Raw genomic sequence first — 22,209 nt, forward strand, 5'->3', positions numbered from 1 at the left:
CATGGTTTCAGAATGTTCATTTGTTTTGGGAGAACTGCAGCTCCGTAATTCAAATGACATTTTAAGCATGGACTATGTTAACAATAGAGGTACAGTAAAAGAGAGATTTAAATAACAAGGTTTGTTTTTTAACATTAAATATCAGGACCAAATTAAATTGATACACGGAGAGATTAACATGGCTTGAACGGAAATATTTCAGCTTTGTTAGAAATTGGAAATAAGCGTTACATAAGCTTGTTAAGTTTACTGTTTTACAAATTTAGGCTGAGATCCTATCACTTGTTTTTTAGCCCTAAAGTAATTTAAAATTACTGAGATCTCATTGCTTATAATAATGATTCATCACAAACCAGTCCAGTTGAAAGAAGTTTAGATATACAAGATTTTTGATTTAAATAGATGAGGGCAAACTGCTTTGAACAAACTGTATGGAACTAAATATGGTTGCTTTTCTAAGGGGTTTCTATTAATTTATTTTATTTATTTTTTACTTGGAATTTGAATGCAACTAATGAGAAATTTTGAGAAGCGTCAAAATATTAGAAGGCCACGTTACACGCGTCATCAGTTACAAAATCATCTGATGTTATTAGTTATGCTGAACTGAGGTGAACCTCAGACGGACAGCATAACCTGAGAAGGACAATAGATATGACAAACAAATCTGACCATGATTTAAACATCTGAATGTTTATGGCGAGGCTGGGTCTGTGTGTTCTGGCCTGGGGCACGAAAACTATGTCAGAGGGGAAAAAATAAAATAAAGCCAGCTTCTGAAGGGTTAAATTTTAATTCTAATCTTGGTTTGTTTTGGGTAGCCTTCTCAATGTGCTGAATTATGGGGAAAACTCTTATCATTTATAGAGAAACACTAGAAGCTCAAAAACTAAAAGGGAACAATCATTGCTTTAAAGTTTCACCCTTGACCAATTAAGATTGAAAAGGTATATATGAATAAAAGTATTACTAACAGCAACTACACATGGTCAAAGGACCAGAAGGATATCAAAAAGGTTTGTAATAAGTCAAAAACCTATGTCATATTGGAAAAGACATAATTGTGCTCCTTGGAAAACAATTTTGTTTTAGTTTTTTTGGTTCATTTCTTTCGTTTTTTTGTTTTCTTTCTTTTGGAGGTGTTTTGAACAGAGTTTCAAAGGAAAGGGGAAGAATAGAAACCTTCCCAGGATCAGAGAAAAAAAGGGAAAACATCACGTTAAAGGGACACTAAGGGGACCAGGGTTTTAACTGCATGCTATTAACACTCTTGTTTTTCTCTGAGTTATTGCTTTCAGATTAAAGGAGTAATAATCAGATTTGGACACTAAATTATACTTAGTTTTAACCAAGTTATGCCAGATCTTCCAGCAGGAAAGGTGGTGTCTTAAAGATGTTTGTTGCTTTCTGCTATTAACAGCTCTATCTTTCTGCTTCTTTTCTTTGCAAATAAACCTGGTCAATATGATGGGATTGTGCTAACATAGAGATTTAGTCTCATTTTAGACATTCTCAGATGCGAGAGAATGCAGAAACAGTGCCGCAGTGCCATGGGGGCTGATCCTTGGGACAAGGACTAAAGGTGATGTCATTGACTTCAGCCTGATCCAGTTTTGAGTTTTATTTTCTCAGAGACAAAGTTTGATTTATTTTTTATCCTTTTGTTTCTTTTATGTTTGTCATGTTAGAGGGAACACTGTAGTTAAAATGTTTGTGACTGTTTTGCTGTAATTTCTTTTCAACCTATGGAGCGTTTTCTTTGGCAAAAAATGCTGGCAGAATTAATTCTGTTTGCAGGCGTGAGGACTGGAGGATGGACTCTTGATGAGAAGGAGAATGTTGGGCTGCTGAATTTAGACATTGGACTGAAAATGGACAATGAAGGACTATGACTGAGGCATCGGACAACCTTCGACAACAAACACAGATGAGTTCTGCAGACACGACTTCATGCATTTCACTTCAGATTTTGTTGTACACAATTAAAACAAAACACACATTACAAAACACATAAAGATTATGTAAAGGTGATAACTTTTAAAGAAGCACCTTGATGGAATCATGGAGCAACTTAATAAATTAAGTGGGTATTATATCAGCAGTTAAATAAATAAATGAATGAATTAGTTTTCACTATATAGGTAGAGTAATCTGAACTTTTAAATAGCATTTCATTTAATGAACATCTTAGTGTAAGCTGATTTCTGCTACTCTGGCAGGCATCAATAAAACGCACAGAAAAGGTTACTGGCTAAAATGGGTAATGTTGCAATAAAATTAGCATAATGACACATCCTACTAACTAACATGGGTAAATTTAGGATTAAAGCATCAGGGTACAATGGTTACAATATTTATGGAGATTTAATTTCTTTCAACTAGAACACAAATATCTCAATAGTCTTATTAACCAGTTAAACATCCTAAGGGAAAAAACACAACACTGAGTTTAGCAAACCTTTTACCTGACAGCTTTTAGATCAGGATAATTTAATGGTTATCGTCTTACATACAAAAAATAAGTAAGATTAATTTAATTAGATTAAATTATGGGGACATTTTGGATCTGGTCAGGATGGTTGGGGGGCTGTGATGATAAAAGGGTAACAGCTTGAAGGTGATATCAATGAATGAAGGTTTTCTCTGAGGAACATTAAAGCAGCAAAGACACCCCACATTGGAACTCCTGTTTTGAACGGGACATAAGGTGAGATCCTTACAATGAGAGACGTTCCACACAGGGGGGTGTGGAGACCCCTGGGGCATGGCACCCAGGGACGAGCTGCTGTGGACTTGACACAGCTGGTGGAACCAGAGAGACGACGAGGTGGTCCCACAGGTTACCTGACACCTAAGGGTTCTGGGTTTTCAGGGTTGCTGAAAACAGAAAGCTTCAGAGAACCTTAACCTTTCCTGACCAGGCACTCAGAATACATAGATCATAGATCAGATTGCAGAGGCCTAGACTAATAGGAACGCAGAGACGTGTTCATCCTAGAACTTCTTAATCAAAGTCCTCAATCCTCGGTTCAAGAAGATAAATAAATAAATAATCACAATGTACACAATGTAAGGTTTACTTTATTTTAGGATTAATTTGGGAACTAATTCTGATTTGCTTAAGCAGCTTTGGTTGTTCAACAATGTTAGAACATTTTCAAAAAACTCCTGTTCTCTCCTGCTCTCTGCTTTGTTTTGTGTTGTAGAACCTTGGCATCCTTGAACAGTAACAGCATGGTATAAATATTTTGTCTTTTCTGTGCAGAACAGCACCTCACTTAAAAAAAAGAGGGAGAGAGGGAAAAGGCTTTCACATGGAAAGGCTTTCTTTTTCTCAGTTGGGTTTTCAAAATAAATGGGAAATGTCATGAAACGAATATGTTGATGAAATTATGTTGCAGAGAACTTCAACTGTCAGACAACAACAGTTAAGACACACATTAAAAGCATTCTGTTAAGAATTATTATGAATTTACTGCAGATACATTTGAACTTAAAGATTACTATTTTAATTAATAATTAAATTGCAGAATTCTGAAAGCTAAATAATTGTGCACAGAAATATCTTGAATGTGAAAGTGCTTGGAGGATGTTTTAATAAATGACACATGAAAGGGGTTTTGATAAGAACACTAATTACACCTTGTTTCTGTTCTCTAGTGGGAACAAGGACTCGTGTCTGCAGACCATCTTCACAAAGTGTTTTATTAGAGAGAAATGCAAAATAAAATGCTCAGTGCCCATCCAGAACTGAATGCTTATTACCATCCAGCTCAATCGTCCAGCCTGCGAGGAGGAACCAAGAAGAGGACTGGGGATGAAGAAGCCAGAGAACTCTGATTCCTTATTCTTCAACGGGAGGAGTTGCCTGAAGAGACCCTAAGCGCGATTAGATTATTTTCTGCCTTGTGCCTGAATGGCCTGAAGGCTTCCTTAACTTTGCGTTCTTGACGTTTAGGACTCTTCTCATATTGTGTTGCTGTTTGTTTATCTGCTCTGTTCCACTGACTCACATGTTTGATTTTTTTGTGTTATGAGATCTACACTTTAATATTACATCATGTTGATCAATATGGTTTTATGGTAAAAACTGTTTGCTTCAGACACACAAGGATCTATGGTTTATGCACCTTTTGATTTTATATAGGAAGAACCAGGATCGGATTGGCTCTAAAGATCCTTTTAATATTAGCTGGTAATGTTAACACTTAGATTCAATACAGGGTTTTCAGGCTCAGATTGGCCGAGAGCAGATCTCCCTGGGAGGGGGCCTTGCAGTTTTTACTGCCCCCTAGGGGTAGCGTTTTCTGGAGGTTCCCCTGCCCGCACTGAACCTCTCCTGCCTTTGCTCCTGGTGTTGTAAGTTTGGAGTGGTGGATTATTGTCCATCGTAGGGGTGAGTGGAGAAAGGAGTAGGAGGGTATTCAGGGTGGGTGAAGAGTAGACGGATTCGACCTTGGTTAATGAACAGGTTTAGCTTACCATAGTCTAATGTAATTTTAAAATAATGTGCGCATAGGTAGTTAAAACAGGCCTTACCTAATTAGATGAATCCTAAATTGTAGATGAAAGCTAAACCTTTGATCTTGTGTGTTAAAGCTCTATGAAGCATTCATGTTGATCTGTATTAAAAGTTCCAGCACTACCCGGTTCCAACACGGGAACCCTTTGGGTCCCACTTTACGAGTTTACAGAAATGGTTCCTCTGTGCTTTGTTCACATTTTCAAGTGGTGGGTCATCTTGTTTGTCTTGATGCTGACGACGCCATCATCAAAAAAAAAAAAAAAAAAGAGAGGAATGTTATAAGAATTATTATTCTGAAGTCACTATGGCCTCACACCACTCGGACAGAGGAGGCCTGGAGACCTGATGTCTGTGTATAAGATCCACTGTTTTCTGATTGCAAGGCCAAATGCTGCAGCTGCTGAGGGATACTGATTGTTTACGATAGACTGTCTTTGTTTTGTCTCATGGGAAGGCCACGGTGCAGTATTAGGGGAAGCCCGAAAAGTGACACGGACAGAGACAGGGCAGACAGAGACTGCAGCGGAACCGTGGGGTGCGATTACTTTCCATCTATGTGAATCTCTGCTCTGTTTCTCAATAAAAGTGCTGGAACGTTATACCACCGTCTCGTTAATTAGTAAAGATGGGAGCTCAGTTACTATTGCTTAGAATTCCACCCAAAACTCCCACAACAGTAAATCAGAAAACTTTCCTGAACATCCATAGACAGAAAATAATGTAAACTGTAGATTCCAAAAGGATTCTAGTTTCCTTTTAATACAGTTTTCCTACATATTCGACCATCTCTAAAGGACTATATTTTAAGAAAACTAACAGTATCTGTTATTAAAAACTATCTTAAAACATATTTTAATATATTAAGAACATAATTAAGTCTATTAAGATAAGTTTTGTAAAACAAAATTAATATAAGTTACACAGGGATACAGACATTAACAACCAGTTAAGTTTATTAATTAAGTTTTCCACACAGCTTAGTAAACATGGAATAATTTGTATTTAATAACCTTTGACACATCCAGCTGTTGAACCATCTGCTCATCATCATCAGTCAAAACCTTCAGAGCTTTTATTCATAGTGTGGCAGGATGAAGTGGATGGAGACTCGCCTGCTGATGGTGTAATTACTCAGCTTTGCCAGTAGAGGGAGCGCTCTGTTAAAGCAGGGCTAAATCACTGGTGCAGACATTTGCAGCTGAGACTTGTCATGGTGCACTTCCCTGTTGCTGGGCTTTAGTGCCTCCTGTCATTACTCTTGTAGTCCTGTTATATTCTGAGTTATTTACCTGCACATCTCAATGAGGGAGGAGTGTTTGCTGTCGTTGGTGCTGCCCACCATGCTGCTGCTTTGCCTGGAGAGGTTTGATCTATTTTTGCTACAAATCAGCGGGGTGGTCCAGACTCTTCCTTTAGGATTAACTGTTGCTTGTGCTGGATGGAGCTCAGGGATTTCTTCTTTTACAAAGTTTATTTGATTATATGTTTTTAACAGGTTCACTGGCACCTACCACTAAGCCTCAGTAGTTGGTAGATTATTGGTCTTTATCACCTTTTTTATCGTAATAATTTCATAAACAATTACTTTTTTAAAAATAATAAACACTATATATTAAAATTTTAAACTATGTCTCTGGCTTTTTGTAATAACGTACCTGTGGGTCCTAAATTGTGATTTCCTGGGTGGTGGTGTAAGCAACTATCAGAATCCGGCCTGTCAAGGCAATTTATCCAGCCCTCAAGAGCCAAAAAGGCATATCATGTCATAAAGTAGAAAGATGTATCCTTTTAAATTGTATAAAGTAGCTAAAACTATGCACTTAACTATGTAGTAACATAATCGTCCCACTAGATGTCAGTTTTTCCCACAACACATTAAAACAACGCAGAAATGTCCAAAAAGAGGAAAAGTGATGCACAATGATGAGTTTAGTGTGTAGTGTAACTCACCCCAATATCAACTTTATTTGCAGGTGAACTGTATAAATTGGACATAACGTGCTACTTTTATGTTACAGTGCATTTTTTAAATTTCTATATGAACTGAAATGAAATTATGAGATAAAAAGTATCATCTATTCATGTGCAACTGGCCCTTTTAATGACTTCATGAGGCCAAAGTGGGCCAATATAGAAATGAGATTGACAGCCCAAACCTCTACTGCTAGAATATTTTCACAGAACACTCCTTTAGTTCTCAGAAATAAACCTTTCATGGTTCCAAGAGGAACTGAGATCAGTTCACATTTTAACTGCTTCATGCAGGTGAGAAGAACTGGACATTCACACATTTATATTTAAAATATGTTCTTCACATGTTCGTCATCTTCCTCTTTTTGACTGTGAGAAAACTTAATGATCATCTGTTGCTGTTAACTCTGAACATTTACTGGTCACATGTTTAGCTGTTTTACCAGGAAAGACATTTATTTTAAAAGTTATATTTCTGTAATTAATCAACCTTTTCCTTATTCTGAATAATCAGTTCATGTTTAAAGTCTCTACATTATGCTGCTGTGACCTCTGACTGCATTTCCACCATGCCTTATCTATATTAAGCTAAAGCCTAACCATCAGTCAGTTTAAGGAAGTGACATCATGAGAGTCAGAGGAAGTAGACGCTCCGTCTCTCTACCAGAGTCAGTCACACAGTTGGACTGAGACTGAGAACAAGAGACGCTCGATGGCTGAATTCACATGGATTACAGTGTTTTCCTTATGGATGCTAACCTTTACAGGTGAGGATATTTAAATCCATTTATTGCATATGATCATTGTTAAAGAATTTCATTAATACTACAGTTTGGCCATGAAATATTTGGGCAGTGACACAATCTTCATGATCTGGGCTCTGCATGCCACCATATTGGATTTGAATGAAACAACTACAATGTAATTAAAGTGCTGACTTTAAGGTTTAATACAAGGGGTTGAACAAAAATCTAAACATGCAGCAATTTTAGCTATTTTTATACAAACGCTCCTCCTTTCAGGGGCTCAAAAGTAAATGGACAAATACACATAACCCTGAGTAAAATGTTTCACCTCCATGGAGAACTCCTTTAACCGCATGTTGTGTTTTTACAGCAACAGATTCCAAACGCCACACCTGGAATCAACTCCAGACCTTTTAACTGCTTAATTGTTCACTTTTTTAGAACAGGCTCGTGGGCAGCACATGTGGTCCTTGTGGTCTACTTGGTGCCCACGGGCTCCATGTTGGTGACCCCTGCATTATAGCATTACATTTTTCCGCTTTGTTTTCCAGGGATCGAACATTTCCCATGATGATAGACAGAAGCGCAGGTCTATATCTCCTCCTCCATGCATGTCAGCTTCTCCCTGACCATCTGCCCCAGTCCTTCCTTTGAATCTCCTTGGGTATCTCTGGTCAAGTTCCCGGTATTCTGGATGGATTGTTTGGCGCAGCTAGTAGCTGGTCCCTGGAGTAAACAATGGTCTCACGCTGGCCGAGAGCAAATCCATGTAGAGAAGAATTAGAAAATGGTCCATAAAGCGGTTGCATCCATAATTGAAAAAAGTGAAGAGAAGAGTGAGAGCATACACACACAACTAGATTAATAAAATACATAAAAGTATAAAAAATTATAGTAAAAAAAAAACAATACACAAAGCCACTGACACAAGCAGCCTGCTCGTGTGGCCTTCAGTGTAATAAATAGATAAAAATAACCTATAGTGTCCCAATTCTCCAATTTTGCAAACTTGTAACCTGTGCAATCAAACCCTTATGTGCACTTCCACTAGATGCACACTTCATAGAGGGACGTAGTCAAGGGGTGGAGTGTGAGTATTGGGACAGGGGCCTAATGATCAGCCTAGGATTTTTTTACCCTGACCAGCTCTCCTAGAGTAATTGCCTGTCTCCAGGAATCGCCTGCATGCTGTCGAGACTGCTGAGAGACACAATTAACCAACTGGTAATGGCACATGTTGGTGAGCCATCCTGGTGGAGTTGGGCTGCCTGCTAACCTCTGTAGGGTCCAGGTTTTGCCACATGCTACCAGCAGTGACTCTGACCTCGGTCAAATGCAAAACTACTGAAAAGCTGTCAAAAATAACCACAAGGAGGAGAAATGTCCGTGACCTCCTCCTGCAAAACCATTTCCCTTTTTCGGGGTTCAGCTCATTGTTCCCCTTTAAGTGACCTAGTTGGGTTTTTTTTTTATTAACACTAGAACAGCCAACACTGATTAACAATCGCCTCTTCTACTGACCTGGTCAACTGACACAAGTTTAACTGCGAGCCCCATGTTGGTGACCCCTGATCTAAATCTTGACAATCTGAGTCTATAGGACTGACTTTAGACTCCAATTATTTACAATTTAAAAAATTTATGCAAAGTAATATTAGTATTATTAAGATTATTTATTGCCATTAAGATTGGAAGATGTCAAAGGAACAAAAACAGATGTGGCTTTGAAACTTCTGCTTTCTCCAGAACTGGAAGCTGGTGAAGGATTCCTGATTGTTTCACTTAGTGCCTATTTAAACATAAAGATTTACTAAAAATTTATAAAAACAAATCAATGTTCACATTTTCTAGGAAGACGGGACTGCTAATCACTAGCTTTCAGTACTTTAGATCATGTTGAGGAAACAAGCATGAGCATATAACTCTTATAGTTTCCAGCTAATTTAATCTTTTTTGTTGGTTTACATATTATACAGTAAATCTAGAAGACATCTTTTTACCATATACTTAGTTTTACACTATTTACATTAAATGTTTATTTTTTTTGTTTGCTGGTTTATGTTAAGGAGGCTCATAAAACAATTATTTAAAACTTTAAACATTTGCTATCATTTTAATCCGTTTAATCTCATGATAAAAAAACTGCATCAGTGAAGAAAAGATAAATGAGGAAAACCAAAACCTTTTCTAATAATTACCCCAGTGTTAGTGGTGCCATGCTGTGGTAACGTTCACTGCTGGTTATTTCTGAGAAGTGGATCAAACTGAAAGTAAACTGTCTGCTGTTATATTAGCATTGCAAGAAAAGTAAGGTTAAAATATATTTAATAAATTAAATGCTGATAGGACAAAAACATTTCAAGAAAAAAAAGTCACAAATGTGATGTTTTATTTAAGAGTTTGACCTTCTCTGCACAAAGGCGTGGTTTTAAAACGAAGGAAGAAGAAACCACCAGAGCAACAGCTTCTACCTACAGCTCTGACTGCTGGAGGAAACTAACAGCTCACTGACCACAGATATAAAACCTGTAGAGTTGTGGAATTAATATGTATACAAAAGTACAAAACTTGAAACAAAAACAAAAAAATTTGCATGGAGAATTGCAATTGGATGATGTTAAGTTTTTATGTTTTTTTTTTATCTAGAAATGCCAAATAATAAATGGTGGATGTGATACAGAGAGTGAAGTCATGATGAGGAGGTAACACCTCTCAAACCACACAGCCCCTCATATATTCATCTGTTTCCTCTTTAGACTCTGAATCACTTGTGAACTTGTCAGCCAGAGAGACGGAGAGGAACAATGATCACTGCTAAAAAGAGACAAACATCTTTATTTCTGATACTGATGTTTCACCTAACAGGTGAGAACTAAATATATTATCTTTCCTGAGACAATCATGTTTCTAGAGACTTAGCAGCAGATGAATGTCTAAAATTATTCTCACACTAAGGCAGTGATTCTCAAATGTTTTCTATCAGAAGGAAAAATCCCCCCATCCCAAATTAATTGGTAAAAACATGTAACTCTTTTGAAATGTTTTTACATACCAATGGTCAACTAGACTGTTTCAACATTGCTACACTTTTTTAACAATTTAATATTAACAATATAAACCGCTTTTAGCCCGACTTGTACCTGTAGTCAACTTTTAACTATCTATGAACCTGATATGGCAAAAAATATGAAACCATTAATTTTAATAAACTTCTATCACATCAAGTTTTGTACTTTTTAGGAGTTAAAGGTATTCATCATACTACTGACCGCAGGTACAAACAGCAGGGGGTGCTTTTCTCACATTTGGAATGATTTAGAAGGCCTGTATAATCTGGTCATAAAAAAAGCAAGGCTGTTGAGGGTCCCCCACAATAGCTTTTTGCCCCCCCCCCCCCCCCCCCCCCCCCCCCCCTCCAGGGACCGCACCCCACTTTTTGGAAGCACTACACTAACGGAACAGAAGAGTTATTATTTTATTTATATTTTTATTTTTTCTGTCCTCTTTCTCTCAGCAGCAGCAGCTGGACAAGGTCTGTACTTGACAGTCAGAGTTGGTGATGAAGTCAATTTGTCTTGTGGAAATGTGATTTATACCTGGAATTACTATGAAAGTATCACCTGGTTGTTCAATTATAACAGCCGAGTAGAAGCTTCAACACTGTTTGAAACTGGACAGATTCACCCAGCTGCAGCAGCTAAATCAGACAGACTGAGTGTTACAGCAGACTGTTCTCTGGTTATAAAGAAGGTCTCAGTGGAGGATGCTGGTCAGTACACCTGCAGACAGTTTATAGATGGACAACAAGGACTTACATTATCTTACATTTATCTGTCTGTTGTTAACAGTGAGTATTTATATCATCACACTGGTCAGAACCAACCATCTAACAATAAACTGAGACATGATCTGAAACATGAAAACAATATAACTAATCTTCCTTTTCCTGCTTTTGTCTCATATCTCCATCTTCATCAGTGGTTCAACAAAACCAGAAAGATAAAATCCTCTTAATCTGCTCTGTGATGGAATATGGTCACTGTAGACACACAGTGGAGTGGCTGAAGGAGGGAACAGAGGAAAAGTTTTCAGACCAGGAGAAATCAGGACAGTCCTGCTCTGCTACTGTGACGTTTCCAGCATCTGTCCGTAACTCAGAGTCAAACCTTCCTCCAGTCCTAAAGTGTAAAGTGACACATAGTCGCACTAATGAAGAGCAGCTGTTTGACTTCAGGCTTCGTTCCTCTGGTGGGAGAACAGGTGAGAACATTTTCATGAACTGTGGTTCCTTATCTAATGGTTAAGTGTTAACATTATTTTTTATTCTGTTGAATTCCCTTAAAGATTCAACATCAACAACAACAAAACAGGCCACAATAAAAACAATCACCACCACACAACCACCTACAACTAAATCAACAAGAAGGTCAACAACAAAGACAACAACTTCAACAGCCACAACACCACAACCAGCATCAACTACATCAAGAACAACAACAGAAGAACCATCAAACAAATGGACCTCTATGGAAATAAATCCATCTACTAATATCAACAACTTATCAGAATTTCATGGTGAGGCCGTTATTTCTTGAAGCTCAGAGCCTTAATATTAAATTATTCATTGCTGGTTTGGTTTGGCCTTTTTGTTGATCAATGATTGTGTGGATCTAATAATTATTTTTCTATCAGGTTGGTGTTGGTCATTCATCATTCGTCCCTTTTGTTTGGCATTGATGATAATAACTGTTCTGGTGATCAGTGGATGGAAGAAAACAAAAGGTGAAAACATATTTTGTTCATTGTAAATTCATCTTACTGGTGTATTTTTTTAAATTTTAAAAAAGAAGGAATTATTATATTAAGACTGTTACAGTATTTCTGAGTTGCTAAAACACATTTTTTGAAAATTTCTCTCGCTTTCCCAAAACCTTAAACACAAATCACCAAATTTAAGCTACACTGTCAAAACCTTTGACTTGTCTTGCTATATCAAACAATTGCTTCAGAACTATGTTATCTTTACCCAAAACCAAACACTGTTTTCAGATATCACACACATCCAGCTAATGCATAAACACTACACAGCAGTCATTACACACTACAGAGATAAATGCAAAACACTGCACTCAAAGCAGAGCAGGGGAAAATTTGATTTATTATGAAGTACTTGCACAATCCTGCACACAAATATAGTCACAAACAAAATATGCAGCAGATAAATAGCAATGTCTTGGAATCATTCTGCCTCAGCATCATGCCTCTTGGCATGGTGTGGCCACAGGACCTCATCAACGTCACAGGCAATCCTGTCGCTTGCTAAACAACGGGGAAATAATCCTTTATTATGACGAATCCAACCTTGAATTGATTCCACTCCAATGTTGTCACATGCTGCATCCATTGGCTGAAGGAGATTTTCCTGTGCATAAGGATTTCTGTCATAGACCTTCCACCTCCATGCAGAAAAAAATTCTTCAATGGGATTAAGGAAGGGCGAGTATGGTGGGAGGCACACATTTATAAAACGTGGGTTATTTTCAAACCACTCACGTATTCTAGGACCACGGTGAAAGTTCACTTTGTCCCAGACTACCACGTACATGGGATGCTCTGCCTGCTCATCACCTCTCTCTTCACGTCTCAGTAATGCTTCCTGTAGAGCATACAGAAACGTTATAAGATGGGCAGTGTTGTAAGGTCCTAAAGTCACATGGAGGTGAATAACCCCGTAGCTGCTGATGGCAGCACATATGGTCACGTTGCCACCACGCTGCCCTGGCAACTCTACAATGGCTCGTTGACCAATAATGTTGCGGCCTCTCCTTCTCCTCTTGGTGAGATTGAAGCCAGCTTCATCCAAGAAGATGCACTCATGAGGCCTCTCCATGGAATCCAGTTGAAACATTCGCTATAGAAATGAAAAAAAGTTAATTTTTGATATAATGTAAATGACATAGCATTCCAGGCTTCATGACTCTGTATACATGTGCTGCATAACATTCAACACAGTAAAGATGTACAGTAACTCAATAGTGCTGTATAATCTCTGGACATTACGTATTACTTACTTGTACATATTGATATCGTAGCTCTTTTACCCTCTCAGAATTTCTCTCAAATGGTACTCTGTAGGCTTGTTTGAGACTTATCTGGTTGCGTTTCAGGACACGGTCAATTGTGGAGAGACTCACACTGTTGATTCCTTCAAAGTTCTCGTTGTCTTCCTCAACTCGCTGTTGTATTTCTTGCAGACGAATGACATTATTTTGAAGGACCATATTGACAATAATGGTCTCCTGCTGTTGTGAGAATATACCTCTCCTTCCACCGGTATGTGGCAGTCTTTCAATTCTAGCAAATAAAAACATCTTGTTACAATTGTGCAGACAGACCTAATGCAATGTAACCAATGTAAAATACATAAAATATATATTTTTATGTAATACTATTATAAGTTTTACTGTAATACTGCAAGAAAAGGGCCAATTTTTAGAGATGTTACAGTAATTTACTGAGACATTCCACAACTGTACATACTGTACTGTAAGTTTGAGGGACCACAAATGATAGCACACTTACCGGTTGTGTTCTCTGAATGTCCTGACAATGGAGGCCACAGAGAACCTGCTTATATTTGGTTGAACACGTAGTCCTGCTTCCCTCATACTCATTCCATGAACCAGAACATGGTGTATGATTGTTGCTCTAAATTCATTGGAAATGATGGCTCTTGTTCTTCCTCCTCATCCTCCTCTTCCTCCTCCGTCTCTTCTTCCTCCTCCTCCTCCTCGGTCTCTTCCTCCTCTGTCTCTTCCTCCTCCTCCTCCTCTTCCTTCTCTTCCACGTCCACGTCCACTTCTACTTCCACCTTCTCTCCTGCCCTCCATTGTGAAAATCACACATGCCATTTGGATTTGACATGGCTTTAGATCCCCATTACTGATTGGGTGCAACACATTACTGATTTGAAACAGGTGTGTTAAATTTTGAGTGCTTGTGTGTTACCGATGACAAAAGTGTGATACTTGTAGTTCACTTTTGGGGCTGTGTTGTGCCATTCTGAGTTGAAGTGCACCAAAATGCTACATGTGCTTTTTGAATGACAATGTGTTTACAGTTTTGCACAAAGAGCGATTCCCATTTGCTAGTTGTGTCTAACCACATGAGAAGTGTTTAAAGTTTTACAAACTGTGTGCTTCAATCAATAAAGTGGTTTGTACACTTGCAACTTTGGTTTTGCGAATGGATTTTAGTGTTTTAGCAACTCAGAAATACTGTAACATACACACACCAACACAGATCATTAATATTGTAAATGATGATCATTAGAAAACAGACAGGAATGAAGTTTTCACAGCATAAAACTGAACCTTAATCTGCTTCTTTTCAGGAAATAAATCAACAGAAGAAGAATAAAGTCAAGTGAGTGAATCACTGAATAATTGCATACTTGTTTTAACTGGAAAGTCAGAGTTTAGTTGATATTTATAAAGAGTAAAATAAATCCCTTAAAATAAAATTTTGTTTTTGAGAGAATGTTGTATTATCTATTAATTTCACAGTTTTAATGTCCTCCAGTCTTACTGGCACCCCTGGTAAAGACTTGCAAAAAAATATTTGAAATTAATACATTATTGTTCTAGTCTCCAACAATTCTAGAAAAATCCAACTTTGATATGAGTACATTTACTCAATAAATCTTTAAACATCCACTTTTGGAAATAATTATTTTAAGGAATATTACAGATGATGCAATTCTGAACAAATCTTATGAAATAAATCCAGCAGATGCGTTTTAAAGTTGTACCTAAGATTTTTTTTGTTTAATACGTTACTTTTAATTGGCAATTGTGTATTTCTGTTTCATTGTGGTGTTAGGAAAATGTGTCCCACAGGCCAACTGTTCTTTAATATTCTTCAAAATGAGAAAGACAAGAGAGCATGGCATGCAAGTAAGGAAGACGATTGACGATCTTTACAGATCAGAAATTAGAATTAGAATAGAAATATCTTTATTTTCCAAGAGTGGGGAAATTCGGGTGTTACACACTAGATTAAATATTGTGAATAATAAGCTCATTTTAAAATTAAGCTGTAAAGCAAAAGACAAAGAACTTATCAGAAAGGACAAATATACTGAGCCGTAATGAACAGATAATATTGTAAATGCAGAAAAAATGTAATATTCAAGTTACAATAGAAGAAAGACAGCAGCCAATTTAAAGAAACATTTAAGAAAACTGTGCAGTATGGATGATTGTACAAACAAACAGTCCCTGAGTAGAGAGGGTTATTCTACCATGCTGGTGATGTTATAGAAGAAACGTTTCCTTTAAAACTCATTCCAAGATATATTCGGATCAATTCTACTTATTTTTATATATAACAACAAGTATAACAAATGTCTACTTAAAGCAATTTTCAAAGAAAATAAAACAACATAGTAACGTAACATTTTCAGTTTGACTCCTCAATATGTTTCAGTCCTACATTTATGTTTACGTCTGTGCCAGTCGGTTACGTATAGCATGCATCCTTAGCAACGACCCTAGCAACAGTAGGTAAATTAACCATGTCACGTCTTTCTGAGCATGCACTAAAATCTAAGGTGAAACTAACAAATGAATGAATGCCTACCTCCATTGAATGATTATGAAAATATTATGCATACTGTTTGCAAGAACTGTAATCTAAATGCACATAAACGCAGTTGTTTTCTTTAAATATTGACTTTTTCACATAAAGTACGGGGGACGGCAGCCATATTGTTTTTTTTCACTGGGTGTAACTTTGAAGTCATGTGATTTGGCTGCGAGCCAATGTAACTGAATCAGCCGAATAAAACATAGGACTGTGTTGTGGGAAATAATAATGACTGATTCCCCAGCTACTTATTAAATACAAGGAACCAGTGAATTGATCAAGTTCCAGCATTTTATTGAGAATCAGAGCAGGGATTAAAAATAATCGCACTCACAGCCCATTGCAGCCTTCAGCCCTGATCTGCCATGACTCTCACTCTGATTCTGACCGGCTCCCAGCTATTGTACCTTGCTAAACCAGGCTGCAGTTTAGCCATGAGTCTTAACAAAAAAAAACAACTCACAGTGAAAACATTTCAAATTCTGCACAGTAAGTATGCAAACAATGACCCAGAAGAAGGAGGCATCTAGGGGAGAGTGGAGCAGATGAGCAGACCCTTGTGTCTCTGATCACACATCCTAGGTGAGAAGTGACTTCTAGGAGTCAAGCTGTATTTTTCCATCCACTGAAACATATTAAGGAGCCAAATAGTAACAATACTACATTTCCCCCTGTGGACTACCATGGATATTACAGGTTTTTCAGTGAGACTGGGTTGGTAAATTACATACATGACAAATTGATCCTAGTTATCAAACGATTCAGCCTCGTTCATCTTATTATTCAAAGTGGTTAATTTTTTTTTATCCATGACAACTCAGCAAATTGCATCATTGACTTGCCGCATTCACTCCTGCGTGAGCATGTAGCAACTTTGGATTCTGACTTGCATTGTGTCGTTGAGTCTGCAGCAATCCCTTATACCAAACATGCATGTAGCAACAGTGGAGAGGAAAACTGCCCTTTAAAAGGAAGAAACCTCCAACAGAACCACAACCAGGCTCAGTGTGAAAGCCCTCTGCCACAACCCACTGGGAGGTTGAGAAGAAAAATCAGACATACAATAAGAACACAACAAATTGCTGTTTGCGAGAGAAACTGAGCTAAAAGCTGAAAGACGGTGGGCAACTGTATCATCTGTAGGAGTACATGAAGTAATCCAGCTGAGTACTCCCTCCAGGATGGTGTCCCTGCTAAAAAGAACACCAGGCCAGATGTAGCAACAATGAGGAGAAAAAATATAGAAAACAGAAATTTAAAACTGAAATAACAGCAAATAACATAAAACTGGAGCTTCTTAAGAGAACACAGCAGTGTGAGGGAACATGGTTTAGATGTCTTCCAGCAGCCTAAACCTATAGCAGCATAACTATAGGGATAGCTCTGGATTACTTAAGCCACTGTAACTATAAACTTTAAGATAAAGGAAAGTTTTGAGCTTAGTCTTAAAAGTAGACAGGGTGTCTGCCTCACGGACCAAATCTGGGAGTTGGTTCCACAGGAGAGGAGCCTGATAGCTAAAGGATCTGCCTCCCATTCTACTTTTAGAGACTCTAGGAACCACCAGCAGACCTGCAGTCTGAGAGCGAAGTGCTCTGTTAGGAACATACGGGGTAATCAGAGCTCTGATATATGATGGAGCTTGATTATTAAGGCCTTTATACGTAGAAAGGAGGCAAGAAATTGGCAAAAAATTACATTTTAAAGCACTGAATTATGAGAATTTTGGGTCAATGATCTAACAGTAAATTTGCAAAGAATTGTTATATAAGACATGGTGTTGAAACTCTGACAAATATTGACTCTTATTTTGCACATTAGGTGTCTTTGTTTTTGTCTAATGTTTCTTTTTAGGTCCTCGAAGCTGCGACATACAGCTCTGTCAATAAAGCTTCTGCTCAGACTACCTCTGACCCAGACAGCCTCTACTGAAGCATCAGTAAATACGTGACATTAGATGTTTAGATGTTTTTTAAATCAGGTGTTTTATAAATTAGATGTTTTATAAATGAGGTGAATTATTTTCATTGTAAATAAGCAGTATGAAAAGGACTTTAATCTAGTTTAATCTGACTACTTACAGATTGTTTTCCAGAGAATCAGTCTGGAAATCCCACCACTGAGCAGTGAGTCCCTCCAGTGGAGAAAAGCCTAAAATACAGACCCTGTATGTATGTGATGTACTTTTTAAATAAATATTTTTTTGTTTACTTATGCTGTTTAAATAAAATTGAAGGCTTGTGCAATACATGTAAAACTGGCTTATTAGGATAATGTCCAATTTTGATGTTCTTTTATGCTTTATTGTACAATATGCATGACAACAATGGTATAAATATATGAAGTTTTGTGGTTTCACACTTTAAAATGGCTGCTGAATATATTTCAATAACGTCAGACATGTTGAAGTTTAAATCTTAAAAAAGAAACCGACCAACAGACCAGAACCCAGAGCTGCTCACATTCCCACAGTTAAACCAGCTGTGATATAAGCAGAAACCATCACCTCACCAACCACAGACCATGCAGCATTTCATCATCTTTAAAGTCAAAAGGTTCGTAATGTTCATAAGAAAAATAAAACCTGCAGGTTGTGTATAGTCACACAAGGAGATCTCTCTACCCCACAAGCTTTAGACATTTTTTCCATTATTTTATCTAGATATTTTTTTTACATAGGATGAACTAGATATAACTGTTTATGTAACCGGTACTAAAAAGCTTGTCAGATTAAAAAAGAGGACAAATGAGAGACTGATATAATAACAGATGTGAGAGACAGTATGTAGCTCCAGTTTTCATGACCCTGCTGTGTTGGTTTGCTTCTGGTTTCTCTCTAAAGTCTCTGACCAGAGGATCCCTGCTGGAGGACGTGGCTGACCTGCAGCAGACAACACACCTGTCTGCTATTACTCTGATATGACTGATGGAGATTAGATCATGTAGTTTAGATCATGTTGAAGCATCAAGCATAATTATATAAATATTATAATTTCCTTGCTAGCTGATTTTCATTCTTCAAGAGGACATTATTTTATCATATACTTATCTATAAACTCTTTTCATTATATGTCTCTTTTTGTTTGCTGGTTTTGGCTAGGGAGGTCAATCAAGCAAATGTTTAAAATATGATTAATTTTTAATCTTGTTAATCTGAGAAAAAGATGTGTTTAAAAAAAACATTAGTGAACTGGCTTCTTTTTGGTGGTTTACATGATATCTTACAGTAAATCCAGAAGAATTTTCTTTCCACATATTAATTTTTACACTCCTCCCATTTTCTTTTCTTTTTTTGCTGGTTTTAGCAAGAAAGGTTCATAAAAACAAACTTTAAAACTTTTAACACCCACTGTCAATATTTCCTTTTAATCTTGTTAATTTGCTGAGAAAAAGTTGCATCAGTGACAAAATGACAAATAAGGAAAACCAACTCCTTTTTCTAACTAGCCCAGTGTTAGTGTTACCATGCTGTGGTGGAATACATTTTTAGTTATTTCTAAGAATGTTATCACATTGAAAGTAAACTTTCTAGTTCATGGATAAATAGTTGGAAAAAAATATTTATCCATGCATCCGGATGAATCCATTAAATTCCTTCGACAGGCATGTCTTGATCACATCAAACCTAGATGGCCTTCTTTTTTGTTCTTTTAAATTCTGACATAACAGAATGTATCATCTTTAGACCAGTGTCCTTCAAAAAAAACTTCTTAATCATTTAATCTGGATGGCATTAAATTGGCCTCTGGTAATAAAGTAAAAAAAATCTGACCACTACATGTCATTAAAATCCCATATTAAACAGGTTTCCAGGTTTTCCTCTTTTCACCAGTGGAATATTGCCAAAATTAGAAATATTTTGTCCAGAGGTGATGCTGAAAAACTAGTCCATGTATTTGTTACTTCAAGGCTGGACTATTGTAATTCTTTACTATCAGGAAGTCCACAAAATGCAGTTAAAAGCCTTCAGCTGATCCAAAATGCTGCAGCAAGAGTTCTGATGAAAATCAACAAGAGGGATCATATTTCTCCAATTTTAGCTTCCCTTCATTGGCTTCCTGTTAAATCAAGAATAGAATTTAAAATTCTTCTTCTAACGTATAAAGCCCTTAATAATCAAGCTCCATCATATATCAGAGCTCTGATTACCCCGTATGTTCCTAACAGAGCACTTCGCTCTCAGACTGCAGGTCTGCTGGTGGTTCCTAGAGTCTCTAAAAGTAGAATGGGAGGCAGATCCTTTAGCTACCTTTGAGAAAAAGTCATAAATGTGTTGTTTTATATCAGAGTTTAACCTTCTCTGCACAAAGGCTTAGTTTTAAAACAAAGGAAGAAGAAATCATCAGAGCAACAGCTTCTATCTAAAGCTTTGGCTGCTGGATAAAACTAACAGCTCACTGACCACAGATATAAAAGTCATAGAGAAGAAGAGTTGTTGTTAGGGATGTTAAATAAATATGTAAGCAAAAGTACAAAACTAGAGAAGAAAAGCATCTGAATTGAGAGTTGCAATGGGATAAGTTAAAAAGTGAATGATAAGTTTTCATGTTTTATTTTAATTTAGAAATACCAAAAAATAAATGGTGGATGTGATACAAAGTGAAGTCATGATGAGGAGGTAACACCTCTCAAACCACACAGCCCCTCATATATTCATCTGTTTCCTCTTTAGACTCTGAATCATTTGTGAACTTGTCAGCCAGAGAGACGGAGAGGAACAATGATCACTGCTAGAAAGAGACAAACATCTTTATTTCTGATGCTGATGTTTCACCTAACAGGTAAGAACTAAATATATTATCTTTCCTAAGACAATCATGTTTCTAGACACTTAGCAGCAGATGAATGTCTAAAATGATCATTACACTAAGGTAGTGATTCTCAAATGTTTTCTATCAGAGATAAAAATTCGTCCATTCCAAAATAATTGGTAAAACATATTTTACTCTTTGGAAACGTTTAAACATACCAATGGTTTCTAACAACTAGACTTTTTCAACATTGCCACACCTTTTTAACAATGTAATATTAACAATATAAACAGCTTTTAGCCCGACTCGTACCTGTAGTCAACTTTTAACTAGCATTGAACCTGATATGGCAAAAAAAAAATATGAACCTTTAATATTAATAAACTTCTATTACATGAAGTTTTGTACTTTTTAGGAGTTAAAAGTATTCCTCATACTACTGACTGCAGGTACAAACCAAACAGCAGGGGGTGTTTTTTTCACATGTGGAATGATTTAGAAGGCCTGTTTTATCTGGCCAGAAAAAAAGCAAGGCTGTTGTGGGCCCTCCACAATACCTTTGTGCCCCCCCCCCAGGGACCGCACCCCACTATTTAAAAGCACTACACTAACGGAACAGAACAGCCATTATTTTATTTATATTTTTATTTTTTCTGTCCTCTTTCTCTCAGCAGCAGCAGCTGGACAACGTCTGTACTTGACAGTCAGAGTTGGTGATGAAGTCACTTTGCCTTGTGGAAATGTGATTTATACCAGGAATTACTATGAAAGCATCGACTGGATATTCAGTAATAACAGCCAAACAGTTGCATTGTTTGAAACTGGACAGATTCACAAAGATGCAGCAGCTAAATCAGACAGAGTGAGTGTTACAGCAGACTGTTCTCTGGTTATAAAGAAGGTCTCAGTGGAGGATGCTGGTTTTTACATCTGCAGACAGTTTATAAACGGACATCAAGGATCAGACTATTTTGTTCTTCTGTCTGTTGTTACCAGTGAGTATTTATATCATCACACTGGTCAGAACCAACCATCTATCAATAAACTGAGACATGATCAGAAACATAAAAACAATATAACTAACTTTCTTTTCCTGCTTTTGTCTCATATCTCCATCTTCATCAGTGATTAAACAAAACCAGAAAGATAAAATCCTCTTAATCTGCTCTGTGATGGAATATGGTCACTGTAGACACACAGTGGAGTGGCTGAAGGAGGGAACAGAGGAAAAGTTTTCAGACCAGGAGAAATCAGGACAGTCCTGCTCTGCTACTGTGACGTTTCCAGCATCTGTCCCTAACTGGATGTCAGTCCTAAAGTGTAAGGTGACACATAGTTACACTAACAAAGTGCAGCTGTTTGACTTCAGGCTTCGTTCCTCTGGTGGGAGAACAGGTGAGAACATTTTCATGAACTGTGGTTCCTTATCTAATGGTTAAGTGTTAACATTATTTCTTATTCTGTTGAATTCCCTTAAAGATTCAACATCAACAACAACAAAACAGGCCACAATAAAAACAATCACCACCACACAACCACCTACAACTAAATCAACAAGAAGGTCACCAAC

At 37.2% G+C, this 22,209-nt stretch overlaps 2 long non-coding RNA genes across 2 annotated transcripts in view; both read left to right on the forward strand.

Moving 5' to 3' along the window:
- Positions 1 to 22,209, forward strand: part of LOC118566118 — a 55,599-nt gene that overhangs the window by 4,336 nt on the left and 29,054 nt on the right. The window lies entirely within an intron of this gene.
- LOC118566120 lies at positions 10,884 to 22,181 on the forward strand. Its single transcript, XR_004932815.1, has 4 exons — positions 10,884 to 11,089; positions 11,221 to 11,432; positions 21,965 to 22,034; positions 22,119 to 22,181. It is a non-coding gene; the product is annotated as an uncharacterized LOC118566120 (long non-coding RNA).

This window comes from Fundulus heteroclitus, chromosome 15, assembly GCF_011125445.2.
Source record: "Fundulus heteroclitus isolate FHET01 chromosome 15, MU-UCD_Fhet_4.1, whole genome shotgun sequence".
Lineage (NCBI taxonomy): Eukaryota > Metazoa > Chordata > Actinopteri > Cyprinodontiformes > Fundulidae > Fundulus > Fundulus heteroclitus.